The sequence below is a fragment of the Tenrec ecaudatus genome, chromosome 1, assembly GCF_050624435.1.
Source record: "Tenrec ecaudatus isolate mTenEca1 chromosome 1, mTenEca1.hap1, whole genome shotgun sequence".
NCBI classification, from domain to species: Eukaryota; Metazoa; Chordata; class Mammalia; order Afrosoricida; family Tenrecidae; genus Tenrec; species Tenrec ecaudatus.
This window is the reverse complement of record NC_134530.1, coordinates 295766887-295793477: the sequence shown is the minus strand read 5'-3', so window position 1 is coordinate 295793477 and position 26591 is coordinate 295766887. Positions and strand designations below refer to the sequence as shown.

Sequence of the window (26591 nt, the reverse complement as noted above, 5' to 3'; positions counted from 1 at the left end):
ACCTGTCACTGGAGTCGTAGAACTGCCCCATATTGTGTCTGAGGAAACAGATTGGCCACCACGTCTCTCTCCCGAGGGGCACCTGGTGGACTGAGATCATACCCTCCTGGATAGCAGCCACGTGCTTAAGCACCGTGCCACCACCAGGGCCCGTAGATAGTGTGCTTGACGGTGCAGGTGGTCAAGTGGACATGCACGCGGGAAGGGAACGAGGAGTGTTTCAGAGCCCCGGGGTGGTGTCCATGGTTAAGCATTTGTCTTACTAATGGGAAGGTCGGTGCACTTTGCCTACTCCTAAAGGACCCCCAACGAAATGCAATCCTTTTCAGAAAAGTCAGGGCCACAAACTGTGGAGCAAAGGTCCACTCTGACATCCCGGGTCACCAGGAACCAGAATCGACTCGAGGGCAACTGTTGTTTGTTTACTAGAAATGGTTGTGGGCTGGGGCCGGGAGGGGGTGGGCGGTGGGTGGTGTGGTTCACAAGTTCCTAAAGAAGAAGGAAAGCCAGCTGGGGGAAGGAAGGCTCTTGGGGTGACTTGTGAGTGGAGGGGCCCCAAAGGAGGTGGCATGGGAGAGGGAGAAGGTGAGGGCGAGGGAGGTTGGGAGTGTTTGTAGGTAGACTCGGTGAGACGAGGAGCCAGCCAGGAGCACAACAGGGAGTCGATGAAGGGCAGCAAGAGAAAGCCACCCAGGCAGCACACAGCACGGTACCATCATGGAAGACCCAGGGCGTTCAGGTTATAGGCATGTCTCCCCGATGAGGCTGTCAGCATCTTGAAAGGACCCATTCACACTGGCCAAGCCAAGTGCTGAGCACATTCCAAAATATTCAGTGAATATTCGCAGTTGGAAGGCATTCTTCCTTCATCTTGCTGCCCCCAGCCACGGGGAGCTCCCTGCGTGGTGCCTGAGGCTGCTTTTCTATACTTCGCTAGAGGTCCGCCACCGCAGCTAGGGAAGCTAACCAAGGGTCTGGCCCCAGGGAGGACTGGGGTTTGGGCCAAGCAGGAGTCCCGCTGTGTTAGCCCCAGTTGACCAGAAAAACAAATTCATAGACACTTATATGTGTTTTAAAAGAGAACTTTATATCAAAGAAAAATTGCACATTAAGAAAACATCCCAGCCCAGTCCAGATCAAGTCCTTAAGTCTGATATTAGCCCATATGTCCGATACCAGTCTATAAATCCCTCTTCCTACTCACGAAACACAAGCAATGATGCTGATGCAGGAAGATCACAGGCCAGTGGGTGGAAAGCCTTGTGGACCCAGTGGTGGTGGAGGCATGCCAGCGCTAGCAGGGGTCTCCAAGTGAGCCCTGCGGCTCCAGGGCTCTAGTGTAGCTCTGTGTGTCTTGTCAGCAGGAATGTCTCACAGGAAGGGAGCTATTGATTTCCGAAGGCACCTACAAATGAGATCATCAAGCTGCAACCTGAATGACAGCTTAGACTCCACCCCTCCACAAGTTGACACCAGAGTATGTTGCTCACGTGCTCTTGGGCTGTGTGGCCCCTCCTGGAGTAGGCGTGCGGCAGCCTCCTCCTTGAAAATCCCCTTCTATTTCTGGTGGTCCAGAGTCTCTTGGTCCCTCCCCAGTGAGCACTGCCCAGTGATACCCTGTGGCCTGCCCAGAGAGGGCATCTCATCCGTAAGTGGCTGGGTGCTGTTTATGTCAACATCTACCTCCCACCCCACTTAAGAGCTTGGCGTGCCTCCAACCGTGCCCTACCTGGATGAGGCCCCGATGCCACTGCAGAAGTGGTCGCTCCCCTATCTGAGGTGGGTGCAGCCCTGGGCTGGGCTAGGGTGATGGGCGAGCTGTCTTGTGGCATGTGGGTCTGCACTTAGAGTCCCTTCCCCTAGGGCCACGGTGGGCGCCACGGAGGTGAGCGTAGCGGTGACTCCAGATGGCTATGCTGGTTCCGTGCGCGGAGACCACTTCGTGATGCCAGCCGAGCGCCTGCTGCCCCTGTGAGGTGTGTTGGACGTCCTGGAGGGCAGGGCCCGGCACCCTGGTGTGCTCTACGTGCAGAAGCAGTGCTCTAACCTGCTTACTGGGCTGCCCCAGCTGCTGCCCGACTTGTAGCCCCACATGCCCTGGGCCTCCGAGGCTCTGGGTGAGAGGGGGCGACTGGGGCAGAGGGCAGTCGTTGAGAATACACAGCAGAAGCACACACCAAGCTTCTACAATGACAGCTCGGTGACATTGATTGTCTTGGCCCACACCCACCACCCCATGGCCAGGGTCAGGCCCTGCCGCCCTGGAAGCCTTGACTGTTGACCGACTGCAAAGGATTAGTGCTCTAACTTTTGCCTGTGGGGGGCTGGGCCCACTCCCCAAGCCCTCCAAACCATGGCCTCTTCGCCACTTTTCCCTGGGATGCCCCTCGCTCGCACGCAGCACCCCTGGCCACATCCTGTTGGGTGTTATCCCAGACCCAACCTGCAGGGGACAACCGCTCCTAACTCTCCTCCTCTGTCCTGCAGGGAAGATGCCAGAGGCGGTGAACTTCTGGCTGGGGGAGGCGGCCGCAGTGACGTCCTGTAGGTGTCTCTGGGATGCAGGGACAGGGAGGAGCCAGTATGGGGCCAAGGGTGGGAGGCTGGCCTGGAGGGTCGGTCTACAATTCTGCGAACAGAGGAGGAGCGGCGTTGCAGCGTGGTGGGTGGGATGACTTTGGTGTGGGGGCGCACTAGACATCTCTCAGAGGGCACATTGGCCCCGGAGGTGAACTTGGGAGAACCCTATGCGTGGATATTTACCTCTTTGGAGAGATGACCCGCATGGGGCGTGTGGTGAATGCCAAGTCCCTGGTGGCTGGGATCTGGAATGCCCTCCACCCCAGCCCCCCCTGGGCATCTCCTGGAGTCTGGTTTGACTATGTCGTTGAGAATACACAGAGCAAAAGCACACACCAAGCTTCTACACTGACAGTTCAGTGACATTGATTCAGTCCCTCTAGTTGGTTCAAACGTTCTCACCCTCCCTTCCCGAGTTCTTCTCCCTGAGGGAAATGAGCGGGCTTCAGAAACTGTGTAGAAAATAATGGGATTCCACCTCCCCCCTTATAAATTCATTGTCCTCCAGGATCCTGGCTGTTCTTTGAAGAGGCTGTTTTCAGTCTGAGCCCGGATGGAGTTTAAAAGAACACCATGCTCATGGCAGAGGGATGGAGATCCTTTACTGCCTAAGTTGAACTAGTACTGGGCGTAAAGGAGACATCAGGGGACACTTTGGATGGAAGGTTGAAATCTTTATTCGCAGCACTTTCTCGTTTTTACACCCCTGGTTGTCTTGAGGCGCAAGGCTCTGGGTGGGCAGGTTCTGCCTCTCATGTGCCCTGCTCCGCCAAATCTGCCCAGGACCTTCTTTGTGTTGGCAGTGCACAAGGACCACTACGAAAACCTCTACTGAGTCCTCTCTGGAGAGAAACATTTCCTGTTACACCCGCCCAGCGACCGACCCTTCATCCCCTATGGTAGGGCTGGGACCTGCCTTACGCATGGGCCCCAAACCAGAGGAAGGGTAGCGAGGCTTCCCTGCCTGTGTCCCTGGGGCCAGGCAGGCAACAGGAGAGGCTGGGAGGAGGTGTGAGGGACTGGGAGCACTCTTTGCTGAGCTCCCCCTTTTTCTCTGGCATCAGAGCCGTACAACCCAGCAACCTACCGACTCACTGAGGCGGGCACCTTTGAGGTGGTGGATGAAGAGGCCATGGAGAAGGTGTCCATCTTGGCCCTGGGCCTCAGGGAGGGGCGAGCTCATCCATCTCCGAGGAGCAAGGGGGCCCCAAAGTCCTGGGAAGGTGGCCCCTTCCTCCGTAAGGTCCCACCTTCTGGGGCTGGCTTCCCAGGGCGGATGGAGGGGGACCTTTGGCCCTTACCGTTGGCAAGGCCAAAGGCCGAGTTCCCCGGTCCTGCTCCGTCCCCAGGTGCCCTGGCTTCCACTGGATCCCTTGACACCAGATCTGTCCCAGTACCCACAGTACCGTGGGGCCCAGGCCCTCCGCTGCACCATGCAGGCCGGCGAGATGCTCTACCTGCCGGCCATGTGGGTCCACCACGTGCAGCAGTCCCAGGGCTGCATTGCTGGTGAGGAGCTGCTGGCCTCGGCCAGCGGGTGGGCTGGGGAGGCTCTGGGTCAGAGCTGGGCCACCCACTCCTGTGCTTGCTCTCCCCACAGTGAACTTCTGGTACGACATGGAGTATGACCTCAAGTATAGTTACTTCCAACTGCTCGACACCCTCACCAAGGCCTCAGACCTGGACTAGTGGAGCCCCCAGGGAACGTGCCCCCCCCACAGCTCAGGGGGCACTCTGGCTCCTCCTCAGATGGGCCCCCACAGAGACACCCTGCAATCTGTCTGACCCAGAACCCCGTTTGGGTTGGGACCGACCCTGGAGACTATCGTGGGTGATAGGAGGAGGACCAGGAAGTGCCAGGCAGGTGTCTAGGTCAGGGTTCCCAGAAAGCTGCCACGCAGGTGAAGCAGCCCCGTGGGTGGAGGCCAGCTGCGGCGTCCTCCCTCCTCTGTAAAGCTGTGAAGTGGATATAATGATGGTCCCTACCTTTCTGGCTGCCCTGGGGCCTGGAGAGGGTTTCTGTAAGGGCCCGCTCGCTCGCTCGAAGGACATGCTCAATAAAGCCGGGGAGGCTCCATGTGGTACCTGCCCCTTGTGGCTTTCTGTGTCTCCAGGAGGGCGGGGAGGGTTCAGATGGAAACGTCAGAGAGAGGAGCTAGCTCCCTGTCTGTCCAGGGACCACAGCTTGTACTCCGGTCTGGCCGGCAGGCCAACCCTGTTTTAACTCTCTGCCAGGGCTCGTTGACTGGGACTCTGGTTTGCTCCTCGATGGGGTTGGTGGCCTGGGGACGAGCCTGTGTCTCCTAACCAGCACAGGGACCAGGGGACAGAACCTGCCCCACCCCCACCCCTGGGCTGCTCCTCTGCAGAAGGAACTGGCTTTCTCATGCTGCCCCCACAAAAGGGGAGATGAGCCCCCTTCCCCTGGGTGCCCACCTGGAGCTCCAGTCCTGGCCATCTCTGGGGACCCAGGTGGCCCAATCCCTGGCTTAGAAGAGCTGTTTTTAGTAACAGCCACTCCCCTGCTGTGATGATAGGCTCCGGATACACCCCTCCTCCGGGTCTGCTTCAATGGAGACTGGGCATTCCTGTCCTACTGGTACCTGGATGTTGCTACAAGCCTTGTTGGTGGGGACTCTGCCCTTGCCCTACCTCTGGCGGCTGCCCAGACCTGTGGCCCCTCCAAGCCATGCCTTCCTGTCCTGCTCACACGGGTGATTGGTGAGCTGTCCTGGAAGCAGGACCCGGCTGGGCAGGCCCAGGTGGTGTCTGCTGGGGGCAGTGGGTTTTCCAGGAACCCAGCAGGGGTGGGGGACCTTGAGCCCATGGGAGGGTGTCAGTAGCCCCAGTATAGGCTGAGGTGCCTCATTTCTTGGGCAGGGTGTGGGGCTTTGGCGGAGCGGAAGATGCAGGTGGGAGGGGCTAGGGAGGCCAGTTGGGACATACTTGGATTTTGGCTTAAAACCCCACAGTCCTCGGCCCAGTGGCTACTGCTGCCTTTGCTCGCCCCGCCTGGGACCCCCAGCCTCATGGCTCTGGTAAGATTGGCGTGGCACTGGAGCCCACTCTGACCCTTGCTCCCCACCTGAGTCCTGACTAATGCTTTCTCTGGAGGGCTGTGGCCGCGGTGGTCTTCAGGTGTAGGGGGTGTGTTTGCCAGCTTTGGGTAGGGGCATGGCTGGGCTGCGGATCCACAGAGCTTCTAGGCAGGGAGAGGCTCCTGGCTGCTCCCCTGCTCCCTCTGAGTCAGTTGCCTGGGCTGTCGGGGCCTGAGACTGATGAGATGGGTGACTTTCCCGGGTTCTTCCTCTGCCAGGAACCCCTGGGCGCATGCAGCTGGGACTTCCAACGGCAGCTGGGAGGCCAGTGAAAGGGTGTGCTGACACACGCTCCCTGGCCCCAGCGCACCTGGCAGGGCTTCAGCCCAGAGCCCGGGGTGGTTTGGGATGGAGTCCTGGGGTCCTTTGTTTCTCTGCCCTCGGAGAACCTGGAGGGCGCAGGGCTTGGCGCCCATGGGCTGCCTGGCCTGGTAACCTCCCACCTGCCCCAGCACAGAGGTGGCTTCCAGAACTGCCCCCTGACCAGGGGTGGGATGCACAGGGAGGAGCGAGTGAGCAAGCAGGAGCTTAGTCCTAGCAGGCCGCTCCCTCCATGCCCTTCTGTATGCCCACCCAGAGCTTTGTAAGCGAGGGCATGGGCTGGGGCAGACAGGTGGCAAGATGGGAGCCTGCTGGTTCCAGGAGAGGGAAGCGGAGAGCACAGCGATCCTGCCTCTGGGTCTCCGGCCAGTTGCTGGGTCACCTCTCCATGCCTCCGCCTCCTCGTGAGGCAGCGTAGTAGTCGGCTGAGTTAATGTATGGATAGCCCTTGGGACAGACCTGTCATGGGCATTGTGTAAGTTCCTATGGACGTGCCCTGTCTCTTCTAGACTCGGGGTTCTGGGTGGCCTTGGCCCTGTTGGTGCAAGGTGAGCCCTCACAGGTGCCCCAACCTCCCTTCCATCGCCTGCGGCCTTTGGTCATGTCATCCCACAGCAAGCTTGTCCCCTCCCCGCTGCTCTGCAGCCCAAGTTGCCCGGGACCTGCCTGCTCACCATTCGTGTGCTGCAGGCCCACAGCCTGCCTGCCAGGGACGTGGGTGAGTTGACCGAGAGAGGAGAAGGGAACTGAGGTTGCAATTGGAGCAGGGCAGGGACGGTGGGAGGTGGCAGGAGGGCTGGGCCTGTGAGGTCCTGGGAGGAGGGCCTGCAAAGAGTGACGGGCAAGGGCTGGTGATGGAGGGTGGGGCTTGGTGCGTCCCCAGGATTCCCTCTGGTGGTGAACTCTGCGTGGCTTGGGGGAGAATTGGCCCTCATTTCTTCTCCTCCAAGTGACCCACCCTGACTTCTATGTGACCCTGTGGCTGCCCACGGCCTGCAACCACCGGCTCCAGACACGCACGGTCAACAACTGCAGAAACCCTGTCTGGAATCTGAGCTTCCACTTCCGGGTGCACAGCCAGATCAAGGTGGGCCTGCCTCAGCCCAGCCCTGCGTACCCCCAGCGCCACCCCCACCCCACCCCCACCCCATGGCCCTGTCCCGCTGCTCCCCTTCCAGAACATGGTGGAGCTGAAAGTCTTTGACCAGGACCTGCTGACCAGCGACGACCCCATGCTGTCAGTGCTGTTTGACGTGGGCACTTTGCTGCCTGGGGAGTTCTGGCGCCAGAGCTTCTTGCTTAGCCCACAGGCAAGACTCCACATGAGCGGCCACCCTCGGTACCACCAACGGGATGCTGCTTAAATGGCCCTCTTCAAAGAACTTGTTTACAGACCATGAGGTCAGGTTTCCCTGGTGCCCGAGGCCCTTGTCAACCAGGACCTGCTTCCCGAGAAGCGGCCCCCTCCTCGGGGCTACATTATGGACAGCAGCCCTCCCCGCATTGGCACCCCTGGCTGGCATCTGGGTTGGAATCTGCACATACCCACACTGACACACACACTCACACTCACATTCCAACCCACACGCAGCCTCACACACATACACAGGTACACTCACACGCAAGCATACACACTCAACCACTGTCACACTCACACATGCACAGCCATGTGGATACACATGCACACACACTCACATGTGCACACAACCACTCACCTGCATGCCCACATACATGCACATGTCTTACCTTTATAACTTGCTTTTTCAGGGTGGGGAGCGGTTTGACGTTGAATTCCGCCTGCGGAGTGTGTGAGTTGGGGGTTGCGGGGGTCAGGGGAGTTGGGGGTTGCGAGGTAGGGGGAGGGACTCTGGGTCAAATCTGTCCCTTCTGGAAGGAGAGAGCCTCGTGCACTCAGGGCTGGTGTCCTTCCCCGGGGACCCTCTGTGGTTGGAAGGACTGCCTAGGCTTCCTTGGGGGCAAGAACCTGACCCCCACTCATGGCTTTTCCCAGGACAGACTGTGCAGAGCAGCTCACCAGCAACGGTGTCCTAGTGGTGAGTCAGATCATTGTAGTGATTCGGGATCATAGTGGTGACTTGGGATGGTAATGGTGACTTAGGATCATGGTACTAATTCGGGATCATAGTAGTGATTCGGGATCATAATAGTGCTGTGTGATCATAGTAGTGATTTGGGATCATAGTAGTGATTTGGGATCATAGTAGTGCTTTGTGATCATAGTAGTGCTTTGGTATCATAGTAGAGATTTGTGATCATAGTAGTGCTTTATGATCATAGTAGTGCTTTGGGATCATAGTAGTGCTTTGTGATCATAGTAGTGCTTTGTGATCATAGTAGTGCTTTGTGATCATAGTAGTGCTTTGGGATCATAGTAGTGCTTTATGATCATAGTAGTGATTTGGGATCATAGTAGTGACTTGGGATCACAGTAGTGATTTGGGATCATAGTAGTGCTTTGGGATTGTAGTGGTGAGTGACACACCCTCCCTCAGGCCATCTGCTCACCTGCCCTCCTGGCTGCAAGTCGGTCTGGACCAGGAAAGAGCAAAGTGGGAGGGGCTATGATTTCCAGAGGACATGGGACTGAGGAGCAGGAACGCGGGCTGCAGGGGAATGGGTAGTGGTGAGGTATCCTTGCGTGGGAGGGGCGGCATATGAATCTTCTCTTCCCAACACAGGCCCGTGAGCTTTCCCGCTTGCATGTGCGGCTGGAGGAGGCCGGGGACCAGAAGGGTGAGTCTCCCAGGTCACCAGGACAGCCCTGGCCCTCAGCCTATGTCTTCCCCCTTCCTCAGCTGCCCATCCTGGAAGAAGCTGCCAGCCACCTTTAGCCTCCGAAGGCTAGGGGCTGGGGGTGAAACTGCCCGGGCTTACCAAGACCTGGTCTTTTCCCATGACCCTGCTCCGAGGGGGCTGGGCTGGGGGTAACTCCTCCCAGCCTCTGCCAGCCACAGGGGCGGGAGACACCTCACGGGCAGGGAACCCCCTCCCACCCCTACCTCGGTTACTTTCTCCAGAGTCAAAGGGAAAATTCAGCTTGTGGTCCCCGGGTCCTACGAGGGATCTCACGAGGCCACCGTAGGCAGCGACTCCTTCCGTTTCCACTTCCCCACCTGCTGGGAGCAGGAGCTGAGTATCCACCTGCAGGTAGGGTGCCCCCCCACTGACCCCCTGGAATTCAGGCCCACAGGGCCGGGTGGTACCCCTGCTCTGAGACTTGGGTAAGTGTACAGTTTTTGTCCCCTTGCAGAATGCCCCCCAGGAGCAACTGAAGGTGCCACTCAGGGCCCTGCCATCAGACCAGCTCGTGAGGCTGGTCTTCCCTACATCCCAGGTACTCTTCACTCAGAGGAAGAGACCTTGATGTGGGTGTGGGACAGGGCCTCCGGCCAGTGCGGGGGTGGGGGCAGGGGGCGACTCCTTCTCTCCCTTTTCTTTTGGGCCAAGCCCCTGGGCTGGGCTGTGGGGGTGCATCCCTGTGGAGATTACTGGGGCATACCAGGGCCGAAGTTGGGGTGGAGGTGCCAGCCTTTCTGAGTGGTGTTTTGCTGGTTTGCAGGAGCCTCTGATGAAGGTGGAGCTGAGAAAAGAAGACAGGTGAGAGGCTGGGCTGGGGGAGAGCAGCCGGGGGAGGGAGGGCGCTACGTGCAGCTGGGTGGCCTGGAGGACCGGAAGCAAGCGGGTGGCTGCAGCAGGGAGCTCCCAGTCTTGGGAAGGTGCTCAGAGCAGAGAGGGTCCTTCCTCAGCCTTGTAGTCTGCGTGTGGCCTCACTGGGTGGGTGAGAGGTGGGGGCTGAGGAGAGTAACACGCCTGGTTTGAGGAGCACAAAGACCAGAAGGAAGCAACCTTTTGGGTAGAAGCAACGTGGCTGGGCCTTCAAGAACTTTTGCTGGCCCTCAGTGTCTAGGAGCATAAGCAGCCCCAACTTAAAGACCTTTGTTCCTTCTCAGCCCCCGTGCCCCCTTCCCAGTGTAGCCCTGGTCCAGCGTTGCAGGGGAGGGAGAAGCTGAGACTCAGGGCCACCTTTGGCCACAGGGACACCCTCATCTGCCAGCTGGCCTTGCTGTCATGCCAGGCGTGTTGGTGTGGCTCTGGGCCCTCATCCCCACCTCACTCTCCAAGCTTCAGCACGCAGGCTGAAGGGAGAGAAGAGATGGACGTGGATCTTGCAGGGAGATGGGCCCAGTGTTCTCTTTTCTGACGAGGATGAGCACTGCCTCACTGTCCTTCCATCCCCCCACCCCACCCCCAGACCAGGGGAGCTGGCCGTGCGCCTGGGCTTCGAGCTGTGTGCTGTGGAGCAGGCCTTCCTGAGCAGGAGGAAGCAGGTGGTGGCCAAGGCCCTGCAGCAGGCCCTGCAGCTGGAGGGAGACCTGCAGGAGGACGAGGTCTGTCAGGCTGGGCAGGAGTGTGGGGGTCTCAGGCCGAGTGTTGAGCTGAGTGGGCCTCCACACTTCCATTGCCCGACCAGGGTTGGTTGTAAGGCGGACTTGTGTTTGCCTCTCGTCTGCCCACCTACCCCCCTTGTACTTCCCGGAGCTTTCTTGATGTTACCTTGGGCCCGATGCAGCTGAGCAGTGTCAGAACCATGGGCCCCACCAGGGGTAGCTACCCTTCTCTGGGCGTTGGCCCTTGGCCTGGAGCTGATTTTAAGACTGGGCCTCTCAGACAACTCGGTGGACATCTGGCCAGGCCTCTCTGCTGGTTGGGCTGGCTCCTAAGGAAATGAGCTCCTTGCAAGGGGAGAGGGACGCTGATTTGGGGGTTTTGAGGTGAGCCTGCGTCTTTTAATAAGTGACCGCCGTACTCCCCAGGCTGGGGATGGGGAGATAAGGCCTGTGGCCTGTACGCTCCCTGGAGTTTTCAAAACCCGAAAGGACCCACCCTGCTGAAGGAGGTTATCCTGACATGACTCTCCTCAGCTGCTCTGACTCAGACCCGCTCCATGGGTCCCCACCAGACTCTGACCTACGCTAACTTGGTGGTGGGGCCAGGGGCAGGGGACTGAGTGGCCACTTGACTTGCTGTGTTCTCCTCCTGTGGTTTTTACTGCCCGGCGCACCCTGACCTCCCCTCCACCAACTGGAAGTCCCCGCAGGGCCTCCCGTGAGCACAGCTGTACTCTGCCCTTCCAGGTCCCAGTGGTGGCAATCATGGCTACTGGTGGAGGGGTCCGGGCAATGACTTCCCTGTATGGGCAGCTGACCGGCCTCAGGGAGCTGGGCCTCTTGGACTGCGTCTTCTACATCACAGGGGCCTCGGGCTCCACTTGGTGAGCAGGCTGAGTGTGGGATCTGGGGGTGAGTGGGCAGAGGCAGGGGTGCCTGTGGTAAGGCTTCTACAGTGCCCCCTTTGCCTCCCTGACTAGATTGGATGGTCTGTGAGGAGGCAGGTGGCAGGTGCGATATGCCCAAGGTGCCCCATGGGCTTCGGCTGTCTCCATGGAGCTGGAAGGCACCTGCGGGCTGCTGCCCTGGGAGAGAAGGTCCGAAGGGGTGTGAGGTCTCGGGGGACTCTTAGAGGAACCTGTCTGCCCCCGACCTCTGGCTTTGCCTAGGACCTTAGAAAACCTCTACAAGGATCCAGAGTGGTCGCAGAAGGACCTGGGGGGCGCACCATACTGCTGAAGACGCAGGTGACCAAGAACAAGCTGGGCGTGTTGGCTCCCAGCCAGCTGCAATGGTACTACCAGGAGCTGGAGGAGCGCGCTCGCCTGGGACACCCGGCCTGCTTCACCAACCTCTGGGCCCTCATCAATGAGGCCATGCGACATGATGGGGTACAGAAGGGCGGCCCACGGGGACGGGCCTGGACCTGGAGGCAGCCCTGCTGGGTAGCAGGGCGAGGGGAGATCTCCAGAGACCAGGCAGCAATGGGTTTACACGGAGGTATCTCCCTACAGCCTGATGTCCACAAGCTCTCGGAGCAGCGACAGGCTCTGAGGCACGGCCAGAAACCTCTCCCCATGTACTATGCCCTCAACACTAAGGGGCATGGCCTGTCCACCTTTGAATTTGGAGGCAGGTCGAGGCAGCTGGTTGAGGCCCCGGGCGGCCAGGGGTCGGGGAAGGGGTGGTTGGGATGGTGTGGGGAGGCAGTTTTTCATGCCCTTCTCCTTACACTCTGGTCCGGGACCCGAGTGAATGAAGACACCCATGACCCCAGAGTCACTTGGACTCGAGGGGAGTCGCCCCATCCTTTGTGGCTGCCCTGCGTGGGTTCGGGTGGGCAGTAGGGTGGTGGCCAACAGCGGTAACTTCCCACCGCAGAGTGGTGTTATTTCTCCCCCTACGAGCTCGGTTTCTCCAAGTAAGGTGCCTTCATCCCCTCTGAGCTCTACGGCTCCAAGTTCTTCATGGGGCGGCTGATGAAGAGGATGCCTGAGTCCCGCATCTGCTTCCTGGAAGGTGAGGGGGTCTTGGAGAGAGAATGGGGGAGGGGAGGATGTTTCTGGGGGAGCCCCCATCACTGAGGCGGGCAGCAGGGAAGGGTCAGGCTGTGACAGGAATGGGGGCTCTCGTCCCCTTGTGTCTGCGTTCCCAGACATCTCGACGAACCTATATGCAGCCAGCCTCCAAGACAGTTTATACTGGTCCTTGGAGCCCAGTCCGTTCTGGGATCGCTAGGCTCAGACCCTGACCAGCTTGGGTAGGTGCCCAGGCTCCGGGGCTGGTGCTGGGGGTGGGCATGTGACTCCCAGCTCTGTGTGTGTGTGGTGGTGGGGGCACTGGTCTCAGCTCTTTCCCTCTCCGGGGTCACTGCCCTCAGACTGGGCTAGCACCCACGCCCCACTCCCTGGCTGTGCAGACAAGGAGCAGGTCCCAGTGCTGAAGATGGAAGTGCCACCCAGCCTGGCTGGGAGGATCGGGGAGTTGTTCTCTGGCTTCCTGATGTGGCGCCCGCTTGCCCAGGCCACCCACAACTTTCTGCGTGATCTCCAGTTCCACAAAGACTATTTCCAGCACCCTCACTTCTCCTCCTGGAAAGGTAGCTTCTCCCACCGGGGCCCAGCCCCCTGATGTCTTCCCAGAGCTGTGGGCCTTGGCTCCAGGCCCCTCACCTCACCCCTTGGCTCCAGGCCTTCCATGTGTGGCCCTACAGGATGTGGGGAGTAGAGTTTCCTGCCTTCTCCTTCAGCTGGGGCTGGAGGTTGCTTCAGGGCTGGGGCCAGGTGGGTGGGGCCTGAGGGCGGAGTCTTTTTCCAGGAGCAGCCAGTGACTGCCACTGACCAGGGGAGCAAGCGTGGTGTCCTCAGCACCCGTGCTCAAGGGTGCCCTCCCACCCCGCTCACCTCTCCAGACACCAAACTGGATGAACTCCCTAACCAGCTGACCCCTGGGGAGCCCCGCCTGTGCCTGCTGGACGTGGGCTACTTTGTCAACACCAGCTGCCCGCCCCTCCTGCAGCCCACCCGGGACGTGGACCTCATCCTGTCGCTGGACTACCACTTAAATGCCGCCTTTCAGGTGGGGGAGCTGATGAGTGGCACCCGAGGATGCTAGGGCGGCTTCACAGTGTGTGCCTTGCTGGCTTCCTCCCAACCCTATGAGACAGGGACCCACATGCTATGGGCTGAGCTGTCCAGAGAAACAAAAGCAGCAACACTCCTCTGTGTAGAAAGAAAGAGCTTTAGATCAAGAAGTCATTTTAGATCAGCAAGGCATCCCAGCCCAGTGTGATTCAAGACCATGCTAGTCAGAACCTTCCTCAGCCTCTGTGTAGCTGCAGGCAGATAATGCCCAGGCTGGCGTGAACACGGCCAAGTCGGCGGCTCTCCAGGCTGGTGGCCCCATGGGGCCATCCCTGGAGACAGAATCCCAGCGAGGAGGAAGAGGCTCATAGCATCTCCCCTTCCTTCCAAGGAGGGATCACCAGGCTTCCACCTGAGTGACAGGTGGGACTCCACCCCTGCACTTTCACGCAGGTCCAAGTGGACATAATATCTAACCACCACACCATGTCAAAACAACCAAACCAGGATCCCCACCATGGAGTCCATGCTGACTCACCGGGTCCCCCTTGGTGTGTTTCCGAGATCGAACTGCTTACGGGAGTAAAAATGCCCACGGAGCAGTTTGTCACAGGAAATCAGCCTCTAACAACCAATGGGTCAGTAGGCACAATTATATGGCGATAAAATAGTAAAGGTCTAGTAAAGTCATAGAGGCTAGGAGAGATAGGGGAGCGAGAGTACAATAAAGGAGTCAGGCACGTTTTATGATAGCATGCTCACCTCAGCTCCTCTTGATGGACCACGTGGAAGTGGGGGAAGAGAGAGCATCTGTATTATCTTGGGGTAGTTACAGGTAGCCTTAAGACATGCATATTCAGTAGTTACATACGCCACAAGGTGGGTGGGATCGACAGTAACGCTGAGCTCACAAGTGAGGAAGCCTAACAGCTGCATTGGGGGAAGCTGAGAGGGGGGCTGGGCGACAGCAGGAAGAGAGAGCCAGAGGATGTCTGCCTCTGTAGGGAGATCAGACCAGCCATGTGCTCACTTGAAGGCAGCATGGCTGTTAAGGGAGAGTCTGTGGCTACCAACGTGGAGGCACAAGTTCAGGAACGTGGTGCCCGGCCCTCTCTCCATGGAGCAGCGGGTGGTTTCCCAGTGCTGACCCTGCAGAACCTCGCCCAGCACATAACTGCTTCACCACCAGCACTCCCTGTGAAAAGAATTGGGGTTTCATTCAAGCTCCATCAGGGGGCTTTCTCCGCAATGGGAGAGGATGTGATGGTGAATCTGGTTGGCTGCACCTGCACCCCGGCTGGTTGCAGGCCGTCGACACCCCAGCGTTTAGTTTCTGTGTTAATTTAGTGAGAGGTGTGTGCCCTGATGGCTGGCCTCAGCGATGGCTACAGTCCGTTTGGTGGAGCTCTGAGGGGCTGTGGCACGGCTGTTCACTCCGACTGATGCTTAGTCCTATGTGACGTCAGTGTCCAGGACCAAGGGAGCCCAAGGCTAGCCCTCTTCTGCCCTCTGTGCCCCTGCAGCAGCTGCAGCTGGTGGGCCGCATGTGCCAAGAGCAGGGCATCCCGTTCCCGCCCATTTCTCCCAGCCTTGATGAGGAGCACCAGCCTCGGGAGTGCCACAAGTTTTCTGATCCCGGCCGGCCTGAGGCCCCAGTCATTCTGCACGTCCCCCTGGTCAACGACTCCTTCCGGGACCACTCAGCCCCTGGTGAGCCAGATTGCCGCCACCCCCTTCCTGGTATCCCAGCCTCCCCGACCCAGCAGAACCGCCCTCCACCCCAGCACCCTGCCCCTCCATGCCCACGATGTGCTCTCTGCACAGGGGTCCCTAGGACACCCGAGGAGCAGGAGGCCGGCCGGGTGAACCTGTCTCCGTCTGACTCCCCCTACCACTACTCGAAAGTGACCTATAGCCAAGAGGACTTGGACAAGCTTCTGGGCCTGGCCCACTACAACATCTGCAACAACCAGGAGCGGCTGCCGGCTGCCCTGCGCGAGGCCGTGCGGAAGAGGAGGCAGCGCTGACAGCCCGCCCCGAGTGACGCCATGCCTCAGCCTCAGAGAGCTATCCCCCAGTGTTCTGGGGCCTCGGAGGGCCTGGTTGGCTCCAGCAGCACCCTTCCTAGCCTTGGGTGTATGCCCTGGTACCCCAGACGGGGCAGGAGATGCCAGCACCTCACAGAGGGCCATCTGCACTGTGAACTGAAGCTGTGACTACGGGCTTGCCACAGCTCAGCAGCTGCTCTGGTCCTGGGCCCTGGGCCCCTGGAGCAGGCCACAGTGTGCCTCTTCTCCAAGCACCGGGAGAGGTGGGGTGCAGAGGTGATGTGGCAGCTGGGGTGCAAATGGGGTGGGGTTGGGGTTCGGGGTGGCTGGGCCCGGTGTATAGTGTTGGCACTGGGGGGAGGGTCCCAGGCTCCCCCGCCCTGCTGCTCTGAATGCTGTACGCAGGGACTCGGGGGCTGCACACATTACAGGACTCGTCCCACCAACGGTCTGAGGATGTCATTGCTGCTACGAATGGGGAGACCTTTGGTACCACCATCAAAGACCAGTTTAGGAAACAAGACAAGGACACATCTCCCTGGCCCCGCAAAGAGTTGCCAGCCTCTTGGTGCTGTGCCACCCTTTCCCAGCCGGATGCCCCGTAGGAGGTGTCTGCTTCGGGCACCCCTGCCCCACCCTCCCAGCTGGTAGCTGCCCTCTTTGCCGGGTGGGGGTCAGAGCACCTTGAGGAAGAGCCTAGGAAGGTGTGACCTCGGAAGGGCTGCCTCTTACCAGGAGCTGCCCGTTCCCAGGGTGCTGCGTGGTGGCCTGGCTAGACTGTGGCGAGCCTGCATGGGCAGTCTGTGGCTGGTTCCATGTGGTGACCTGGATGGAGCACGTCCTCACCTACAGCCCCAGGGTCACTTCTGGGCCCACCCACTCACCTACAGCCCCAGGGTCACTTCTGGCCCCACCCACCCCTGTGGAGGAGCAGCGAGGCCCAGTGAATGAATGTTGGGTCCCTGGGTCACACCTGCCCCACCACCACCTCCCTGACAATACCCCACGTTCCTCTAGCATTGGTAACCACGTGGATTCCCATGACACTCCCCTTCCCCCTTCCCCCCAATGCATGGCTGAGTGACTCCCAGGTTGGGCACAGAGTGAGAGTCAGGGCAGGTGTGACTGCAGAGTACCCCTGTGTCCAGGATGAGGCTTCACCCCAGCCATTCATCCCATTCATGAACTGGACCCCATGGGAGAGTGCGTGGAGGGGGGCAATTACAGTGGAGATGGTGCCCCAGGATGTCTCCACTGGTGGAGGGTGATGGGCTCAGGGGTGCTGCACATTCTGGGGGGTGGGCGTAGGGGGGAACAGGGGCTCCTGCTTGCACATGTGAGAGAGAGAGAGAGAGAGAGCCTTGCCCTGCCCTGCCTTCTCTGCCTCCAGCTTCTGACCCCTGACTAGATTCTCTTCTCCCCTTGGAGGGCGACAGGGCCTGTGCCTTGGGAGAGCTGCAGGGGACTGTGACAGCAAGGGACGGGGAGGCAGCAGGCTGCCCATGAGCCGAGGTTGTTTTGGAGAGGGAAGAGGAGAAGGCAGGCCAAAGGACACAGTTGCAGGAGGCCAAGTCCAGGCAAGCTTGCTGGGACTATGCCAAGAGAGGCTGCCCTAACCCCGTGCTGCTCCAATAGGCAAGGCGTTCCGAGAGGGCCTGCTCTTCTCCGCAGACCAGCCAGCAGCAGGAAGCTGAAGGATCGCACGGGTCTGCAGATGTGTGTGTGTGCCCATGGACGCACACCACACAGACACACACACATGGATGGACATACCACAGGCATGTATGCCATAAACACACCTGGATGAACACACACCACACCGATGGACACGCACCTACCAAAAACACGTGAACATCTATCACAGGTGCGCCCGCACACGCACATGCACACATGGAAAGGCATGAGTACAGAGGGCTGAGCCCGTGGGTGGGACAGCCGTCAAGTCTGGGGAAGGGAGTGACATGGTCCAGAAGCTGCCCGGGGATCATGGGTTGCCCTGGCGGGTGGGGGTGAGGCTTCTCTTAGTCCCAGGGCAGTGAGTGTCTGGTGCGGGAGGTGCGGAGCAGATGGGGACCCTGCTCCAGGAGCCCCGAGTGGGCGATGCGGGCGTGTCCACATCCAGTCACACCACCACTGTCCTGAGAGGTGAACTGGCTTTCTGTGTGCCCACATTGGGGGCCTGGGCCACGTGTTCCAGGGAGCAACTTGTGCAGCCTGGAGCTTGGGATCGCTTACTTAAGCTGAGAGGCCCTGTCGGACGACCTTCAGCAATGCTCAGCCTTTGAGTTCTGGGCTTCTGGCTTCAGGGCACGGTGAGGTCAGCTGCTGGTTCTGGCCCAGCTGCAAGCAGCCTCGCTGTACCTGGCCCTTCTGGGGACTCCAGATAGCACTGGGGAAACTGGGTGCACCGAGAGGCTGGGTTACTTGCTAGAGACCACAGCTAATTAGCAGTGGAGTTGAGACCGGATATGGCCCTCACCGTAAAAAGGAAGTGTTTTCTTCCCTGGTGACCCTTGGCCTTCCCTGAGGTCCAGGGTGACCATAGCAGCCACATGAAGAGTGTCAGAAGCAGGGCACAGTGACTGCCTCAACCTCCCCACTCTCCCCCCGCCGGGGCTCTTCCAGTCTTGGCCTAGTGCCTCTATTGCTGGGGAGCAGGCTGGAGAGTCCCCCACCCCTGCAGGGCCCACAACCTTCCTAGCAGTGCCAGCGGATCTAAGAAGGCACAGCCTGGCAGTGTGTGGCCAGGCTCCCTGGAAATGGTCCCATTGAAGATCTGGAGAGCAGACCGATTGTTTTCCTTTGATTGTGTTACAGACACCTTACAGGAGAGAAGGACGTTTATAGATCACTGTCTACAGTTTCTGACCTTCAAAGCACTCAAATAATTGCCATCGAGTCGATTTCTATCATGGAGGCCCTGTAGGACAGCACACGACGGCCCCTGCAGCTCTCTGAGGCTGTCACTACGGGAGCAGAGAGCCGAGCCGCGTCTTTCTGATGGGTTTCAGACCACTGACCTTGCCACGAGCAGAAGCCCAGGGCATGCCTTTTTCTGACCTTGGGTTTGACTAATATATATATATATATATATATACACATATAATACACATATATATATATGAATTTTAATATAGAGGGTTTTTGATTTAAGTGAAAACATGCAGAGCAGTTTAACAATTTCTACACATTTTGTTTGCAGCCCTCATAATATAACACAGCACTCTTCTTGCCTCCTCCCTGGCCCCTCCCTCCCTCCTGCACTTTGAGGGCAAATGCTCCCCTTTGCTCTGGGAAGCAAGTGCCTCACAGGTGCCATGCGTTCACTTTATCAGCTCGACTGTTGCTTGGGCAGGGGTGATTCCCGGAGCTGGGCTCTGTTTTGGATTTGAAGGGCCCTGGTTCGGGGCTCCAGCAGTGCCTGTCAAACTTGTAATGCCCTCTCTTCATGAAGTCGACTTCCATTGGCTTTCAAGCTGTGCGCAATTTGCCAGTTTGAGCTCAACAAGAGCAGTTTGAGGCGGTGGCTGGGCACCATCTAACTCTCCTGGTCTCCAGGACAAGGATGGAGGACTGTGGTGTTGGAGGTCCGTTAATCCTGTGGACTGCTTTGCTTCAGTTTTTGACTTTCTTCACTCGTCTGCTCCAGATGGGGAGAGAGGGGATCCTAGTTGCTAGAGGTGTCTTTGCAATGGAGACAAACATTTTATACTAAAGTGAGATTCTTAGGTGACATTTGTGTGACTGCAGAGCCCCTGCTCATCTTCCTCCGTGCTCACCCTAGCTGACCACCTTCCTGCCTCAGAGGATGGGGCACTCCCTCTGCCCATCCACCCTCAGGTCCTCACTTTCAGTCCCACAGGATCCTGTGGTATCAACCCCCCCTATCAGCCCCGCCCCCAGCCTACACAAGGATTACAAACCCTCGCTCCACTCAGATTCTCTGTAGCTAGTGTCATCTCCCCTGTGTTCCTCAGAGTGTGCTCTGCACCCATGAGATTATTGATTGGTTTCCACCCATAGTGACCCTCTGTGTCCCACAGGGCTTGCTCTGGGGACAGCTCTCAGAGGGGGAAACCAGGAGCTGGAGGGGAGGGAGCAGTTGGGCAGAAGAAGCTGTGATGGACCCCACAGAGCCAGACTGCCCACGGAGGACAGGAACCTGCGGCTGTTTCCTCGAAGGGGTGCCCCTCAGGGCGGATCAATGCTCTGGGGACTCCACCGCAGGTTGAGGCCCCTCGACCCCTCCTCAGTCCCGCCCTCCACACCCTCACCTACATCTGGAGCTGGGTGAGCTTCTCCTCCTGGGCCGCCAGCTGCCTTTCCAAGTCCTGGTGCCAGGCATGTGGCCCTCTAAGGGGTGGATCCCTACTCATCCCACAGTCAGGGTCTAGCAGGAGGTCCTCTCAGGAGGCCAGCCAGACGTCAGCCTGACCCAGCATTCCCCGAAGCTCCTCCTGGTCCTGGCTCACCAGGCAGTGCTCCTGGTGAAGGGCCCAGGTCATCCGGAGCTCCTGCAGCTGCCTGTTCAGCTCCCGGAGACGCTGTGACCTGGGGGGCAGAGGGCTGTTGGGAGGGGCGCAGGGTGTCACCTGGGTGGGGCAGGACTGGGTTACCGTGGAGCAGGGAGAAGCAGGAAAGGGGGCTCTGGCCACGCACCACCCTGGCCCTAGCCCTCAGCGCACACATCTCTGGGGCTATGACGTGGCTGGTGTCCAGCAGCTGCTACCCCGCCGGTCGCACTTCCTGGGCTCTCAGGCAGAGCTCCTGCCCCAGTGTCTCCTTGGCCCCAGCTGGCCCTTCTGAGGATATAGACTAGTGCCTGCTTCTCTTGAGCCCGAGTGCTGGGTGGGGGACAGGGCATGGGAACAGGTCTTAGGGCCAGGAGGGCAGAACAGGGAGGAGGCAGGGAAGAGCTGGGTGCCCCCACCCGCATGGGACAGAGCGTGCCCCCATCCAGGTGGGGTGGCACATACAGTAGTTCCTGGCAGTGCCTGAGGAAGGCATGGCCATGGGCTGCCCACTCCAGCTGCTGGCCCTGCTCCCAGGCCTTCATGTCCAGGTGGCCCAGGCCTCCTGCACCTCAGCCAGCTGCCCGGCCAGGCCCTCCTGGACCGCAGGGTGTACCTGAATGGCCTCCATCCCCATCTGAACCACCACCTCGTCCACAGCCACCAGCTCCCTCTGCAGCTGGCAAAGAGCAGGCTGAATGCTTCTCCACCCAGGACTCTGCAGGCCATCCTGGCTGTACCCCAGCCTAGGTCAAGCCCAGGCTCGTCACCCCCCATCGCAGAGGGGGCAGGGGCAGGCTGCAGTACTGCCTGAGGTCAGCTGGGGGCGAGGGCTCCTCATCCATCCATTGCCTACAAAGAGGGGTTCACGCGGAGGGGGGGGAGGGACTGGGGCCCTCCCTGCAAGAGGCGGTGCTGGCGCTGCAGGACCTCCACAGACGCCAGGTCGTGGCCAAGGACAGCACCCTCCACCAGGACCACCTTCTGCATGTGGCCCCACTGCTTGAGCGCCGCCTTGTGGAAGTCAAGGGCACAGAGAGAAGGAGGGCCAGCAACTTTCTCCCTGAGAACAGGGCCACCTCCTTTTGAGCAAAGACTATGGCTTGGGGATTTGTGGGGCGTTAACACGGAGGGAAATAGGACGAAGACTCTATTCCCTAACTTATAACAGTGAGAATCTGGAAAGCTGGTGTTCCACGGTAGGGAAGCCTCTACTTTGGTAAGTTAGAGGTAAAGTCCAAGTACATTATCCTACTTTAAAAATCATTCCCACAGATTCTCCGTTAACAGCTAGGCTGCCTTAACGTGAGCACATGGCTGATTGTATCTCTGTGTAGAAGCAGATATGATCCTTTTGCCCTCTCTTCCCACCGTGACACCCAGCCCCCTTTGTAGCTTCCCCCAATGCAGGTATTAGCTTTCCTCACCTTGCTGAGCTCAAGTACAGGGGCCTTACGATAGATATCACCCACCTTGTGACCCATGTCACTACTGAAGAGGTGTGTCTCCAGGCTCCCTATACACGTCCCAAGATAGCAAAGGTTCCACTTCTCCCAGTTCCACGTGGTCCATCAAGAGGAGCTGAAGTGAGAATGCCTAATAAAACATGTCTGACTCTGTATTGTATTCTCTCGCCCCTGTCTTTCCTGTCCTCTGTGACTTTACCGTGACCTTTACCTATTATCATTGCTGTACATTCGCGCCTTCTGGCCCTTTGGTGGTTAGAAGATGGTTTCCTCTGATCACAGCAGGTTCCTGATGAGGCCCGGCGGCCACAGGCAGGGCCCGAGGGGGGAAAGGGTCTTGACACGCATGTTGGGTGGAAGGCAAAAATATGGGGAGCCCTGAGCACATGAGGACGGCGGCTCAGGGAGCGAGTAGGCTGCCTGTCAGGGGGTCTGCCTGTAGCACCTCCAACAGTCAGTGTGGAGAGGGCTGGCCCCGGGGCCACCCAGCCCCAGGATTTCGGTTGCAGGACCTGTCAGGTGCTCAGTGCACTGAGACAACAGATCCCGAGAAAGGAGGGTGTGGGGAGGGGAGGCAGGGAGCTCTAAGAGTGGCGGTCAGCAAGAAGACCAGCAGGGCCTGTGCCCCCAACGAAACTGCGGCCTGTGCTCAGGGAGCATTGGGAGAGTCCACTTCGTGCTCCTGCCACAAGGGGTGACCTGCGCTGAAGGACTCCAAACTGGGGGCAGGAAGGAGCGTGGTTGGACGGGGAAGACTGATTGATGCTGGGAGCTGGAGTCAGCCATGTCCCTTCATACACACATGCACACACGAGAATACACACAGAAGTACGCATGCACACACCCACATGCCCACTCCTACACATGAGCACACACACACACGCACACACATCTGGGGTAGGCCCCTGCGTCCCGAGCCCCTTGGCTTTCGCTGGCCTGTCCCTCTAGGCACCCACCTCTGTGCAGGCTTTCATTGCCTTGTCCAGCCTCACCCATGTGGCCTCAACCCAGCTCCTGTGGACTTGACTCTGGGCCATGGAGCTGGGGGAGGCGAGTTCCAGGGCACCTGCCAGCTCCCTCAGAGCCTGCACCCTGGCAGCCCCACACTCTGCCCTTTCTCCCGGAAGACCTTGAACTTCTGTTCCAGCATCTGCAAAGGTGGGGCTGGAGAGGGTCAATGTGGATAGGGTTCAGGCAGCTCCTAAAACTCATGAAAGGGCCAGCTGGCCCCAACAGCTCCCACATCCCTCAGCCCTGGTTCTAGAACTCCGCAGGGCATCTCCTGCCCCCTCAGCCCACCCAGCATCTACCCTACCCTCCGTTCCTCCATCCACTTTCCCGGCACGACTCACTTCCACACCCTCAAGGTCCTGCCCACAGTCCTGGGAGTCGGCAGTGGCCACCTTGCTGTACAGCCAGGCGTGGAGGAGCAGGGCTTCTCCCTCCAGTTGGCACTACCCCTGGGCCTCCGCTGCCCATAGTCGTACTGCGTGGACCTCCCTCACCGCCCACAGCTGGACAGCACTGTGGGGCTGCATCAGGAAAGTCACGGGGGATTGCTGCCCTCTCCTCTCTGGCTGCCCACCCCCTGCTCCCTAGGTTTCCCACCCCCTGCCAACCTGTCTGAGTTCTGAAAATCCTCCAGGTGCCCGCAGAACCCTTTCAGCTCGCTCTGGGTGGCCTCCAACCATGGCATCAGGGTGCACGAGGCCCGTTTTCATGCCGTCCAGGGCACAGCCCTGCTCTGCCAGCCAGGATTCTGCCTCCAGGAGCTGGGGTGACAGCCGGGTGGGCCATGGCCTCCAACCTGGGTTTGCAGCTTTGAGAAGGAGTGCACCGGCCCACCTGGCTGCTCTTTAGAAGCCCGCCCCCTGTTTCTTTTTTATTTCCCACAGTTTACTCTGAAGGCAGTCTTGCTTCTCAGGAAGCAAGACAGCTCCTTCCCCGAGGTCCCCTGCAGCCCTGTGGCCTTTTCTTTTCCCTTTCCCACGAAGTTCTCCCGTGTCACAAGAACACGGTGGTTCCGGCCAGACGGTTGTCCAGAGTGGCTTATCTGTTTCCCCACTGGACCTGGGTGTGCTGCCTCCTCCCCGCGGGGTTGGCAGGAGAGCTTTAAAAGGTGCTTCTGCCTAGGCCCCACCCCTGTAGATCCAGATTTTGTCTGGATTGGAGGCTGCATGTCCATATCTTTTCAAAGTTCCAGGACATTCGAATGCAATAACCGACTGAGAAGAGCCACCGGCTTAGAAGACACCCCCACACCCACTGCCATTGGGTCCATTCTGCCTCAGTAGGAAAGCAAAGCTAAAGGACCCAGTGGGTCTCATCTCTGGACACGTGTGGAAGAGAGGCCTTGGAACAAGAGAGTGCTTAGAGGAGTTGCTAGGCACATCGAGAGTCTGGGTCCCCCATAAGAGTCCCCTTGAGCCCTGGACACCGGGCAGACCCCCACTTTTCGTGCCCCTCACCTCTATCTATCTGCAGCTGCTGGGCCGCCTGAGCCTGCTGTAGCCTCAGCCTCCTTTGCTCTGCCTCTGCGCACAGGCAGCGCATAGCGCTCTCGAGCTGCTGCACCTCAGCTGCCACCTCTTGGGTGGTAAAGTGCCGGCCTGCAGCTTGTGCCCTGTGTCCTCCACCATCCTGGCCAGGACCGGCTGTGCAGCTCTTGCTCCAAGTTCTGTGGAGTACGCAAGGTCTCCAGGGCTGCTATGTGAACAGGCCATTCCTTGGGAGACTCCCTTGAAGCCTTATGGGGCCCCATAGACATGGACCCTGTCTCCATGGTCAGCAAAGAGCCCAGGATGTCCCAAAGCCTGCTGAGGCAGAAGCTCCTCCTTGGGCCCCACATTGTGTCTTCTCGTAGTCTCCAGTGGTCACTCAGGGCCCTGTGCTTGCTCCCTGCTGGGGCAGATACCCTCCCCTCTGATCCTGGGGTGGGCTGGCACCTGGTGCTTCTGCTGCAGGTGCTGCACCTCGCTCAGACTCTGGCCGTTGTCCTGGGCTGTGGCCAGGGCCAGTTTTTCCTGCACCCAAGCCAGTTCCTCATCAGTGTCCCTAAAGAACTGGGAAAGGAGGCTCCGGGCCTCAGGGCTCCCGCAGGCTCTCTAGCTTGCTGTCAGTGCGGGGGGTGGGGGTGAGGGATGGGGGTGGGGGGGGTCAGGGTGTGGTTGTGGTGCAGGGTTGACAGTCTTAAGGTGAGCTCCTCACCTGGGATTGGGTGTGCTGGGGACAGGGGTGGGATTCCTGCAGGGAAGGAGGAGGGGGCACAGGCAGATCTACTTCTGAAGCAGCAGCCGGGCAGGATCCTCCATGTTGAGGCTGAGCCCTTCAGGAATGAAGGCCCAAGCCCGGGCCAGCAGGCTCCGTGCCCTTTGAGCATGCTCAGCCACTGCTGCCTCCACGTCTGCCTGTGCCCCCAGGAGCTCATCCACCCCAGGACGGTCCTATCCACTGCCAGGGACTCACAGCTCACCCTCCACAGGATGCAGCCAGCTCTCCAACTCCCAGATGCTCCCCCGTACGCAGGGCCTCGGGCAGGACGTGGGGTGAGCAGTGGGCACTGGGCAACCTGGGGTCCCACCCAACCTGGCCCAGGGCGTGCATAGTCCTACCTTGCAGGCCTCCTGGAGCGTGGCCTCTTTCCTCCTACAGTTGGCCCTCAGCTCGCCCCAGAGCTGCTGCAGTTCCTGTAGCCTCGCCTGGAAGGTCTCTGAGGCCCAGTGGCCCCCCTGCAGGCCCCTCTGTCCCTCCTGCAGCCACAGTGGGCACACAGACCTCCTCCAGCCACCAGCCTTGTGGCTGTAGGTCTGAGCACTAGCTTGTAAGCTTCGTGCCCCCCTCTATGTAATGGGCACAACAATGGATTATTTTGTTTCAAGGAGAGAAACCATATACAGTCCTGAGTGTGGTCCATCTTTTGTAGATGGGAATAGAGACACTTAAAAAAGAAGGGAAAAAAAGGATTGACCTCCAGTCCCATCACCGGCAGGGACAAATGCTCTGGTCTCACTGTGTCCCCTAAAAACCTCATGTCAAAACGTTTTCTTTTAAATTATGGACATCACTGCATTATAGTTATGACAGCCAAAGGTGGAAGCCGCCTTTGAGTCCGTGGACAGATGGATGGACCAAGTCAGTGAGTTCGAGTTCTAGAATGGAGTGGTGTCCTTTCATTAAAATAGGGGGATAAATGTCAGGTCACAAATGAACCTTGGAAAGACATGCTGGGAATGAAATAAATAAAATTCCCAACTCCCTGCCATCCAGTCAACTCTGTCTCATGGTGACCCTAAAGGGCAGAGTGGAACTGCCCCCATGGGGTCCGGGGATGGTAACTCTTTTACAGACATAGAAAGCTTCATCTTTCTCACAAGGCGCAGCTGGTGGACTTGAACTGCCGGTCTTGCAGATCACTGTCCAATTTGTAACCACTACGCCAGCAGGGCTGCTGGTAATGACATAAGCCAGACACAAAAGAACAGGTGTCAGACCGAGTCAAGTAGAGAAAGGGTGAGCACAGGCAAAGGCACAGAGGCAGGCAGATCGGAGATATACGGGTTCACGTTGGCACCCTTGGGCGGGTTAGTGCCCTGTGACCCCGCTACCCATTTATTTATTATTATTATTACTTTTTCTTTCCTCGCCTCTTTTTATCTGTCTACCATGTGTATCCCTGAATTTGGTCTGGTCCCTGCCATATTACCTGGTCCTCACCCCAGGAATGTTCATACAGTAGCTTTTCCCCTATATCCCTTTTGCATTGTTTTTAAAGCTTACCTCCGTGGACTCAATGTGTACTTGTCCTTTTGTGCTTGGTTTACTTCGCTTAGCATGCTTTCCTCCAGTTCTTCCCATGCAGTGATGTGCTTCAAACTTTCATCACTACTTTTTAGCGATGCGTAGTACTCCATTGTTTGTATGTACCATAGTTTTTTTTCCCCCCACTGAAAAAGAAGTCTTTATTCTGATCCCACCAGCTGTACCATCTGTTATGCGCCTTCCTCCTTGGAAATCCGGTCTTTCTTGAGTGGTCCCATGAAAGCTTTTTTCTCTTCCACGGTCTGGAAACGGCCATG

General features: G+C 58.7%; 2 pseudogenes; both read left to right on the top strand.

Moving 5' to 3' along the window:
* Positions 1-1744: 1744 nt before the first annotated feature.
* Positions 1745-4269, top strand: LOC142440918 (bifunctional peptidase and (3S)-lysyl hydroxylase JMJD7-like; annotated as a pseudogene).
* Positions 4270-5486: 1217 nt separating this feature from the next.
* On the top strand, positions 5487-15518 carry LOC142440907 (cytosolic phospholipase A2 beta-like; annotated as a pseudogene).
* The last annotated feature ends 11073 nt before the right edge of the window (positions 15519-26591 follow it).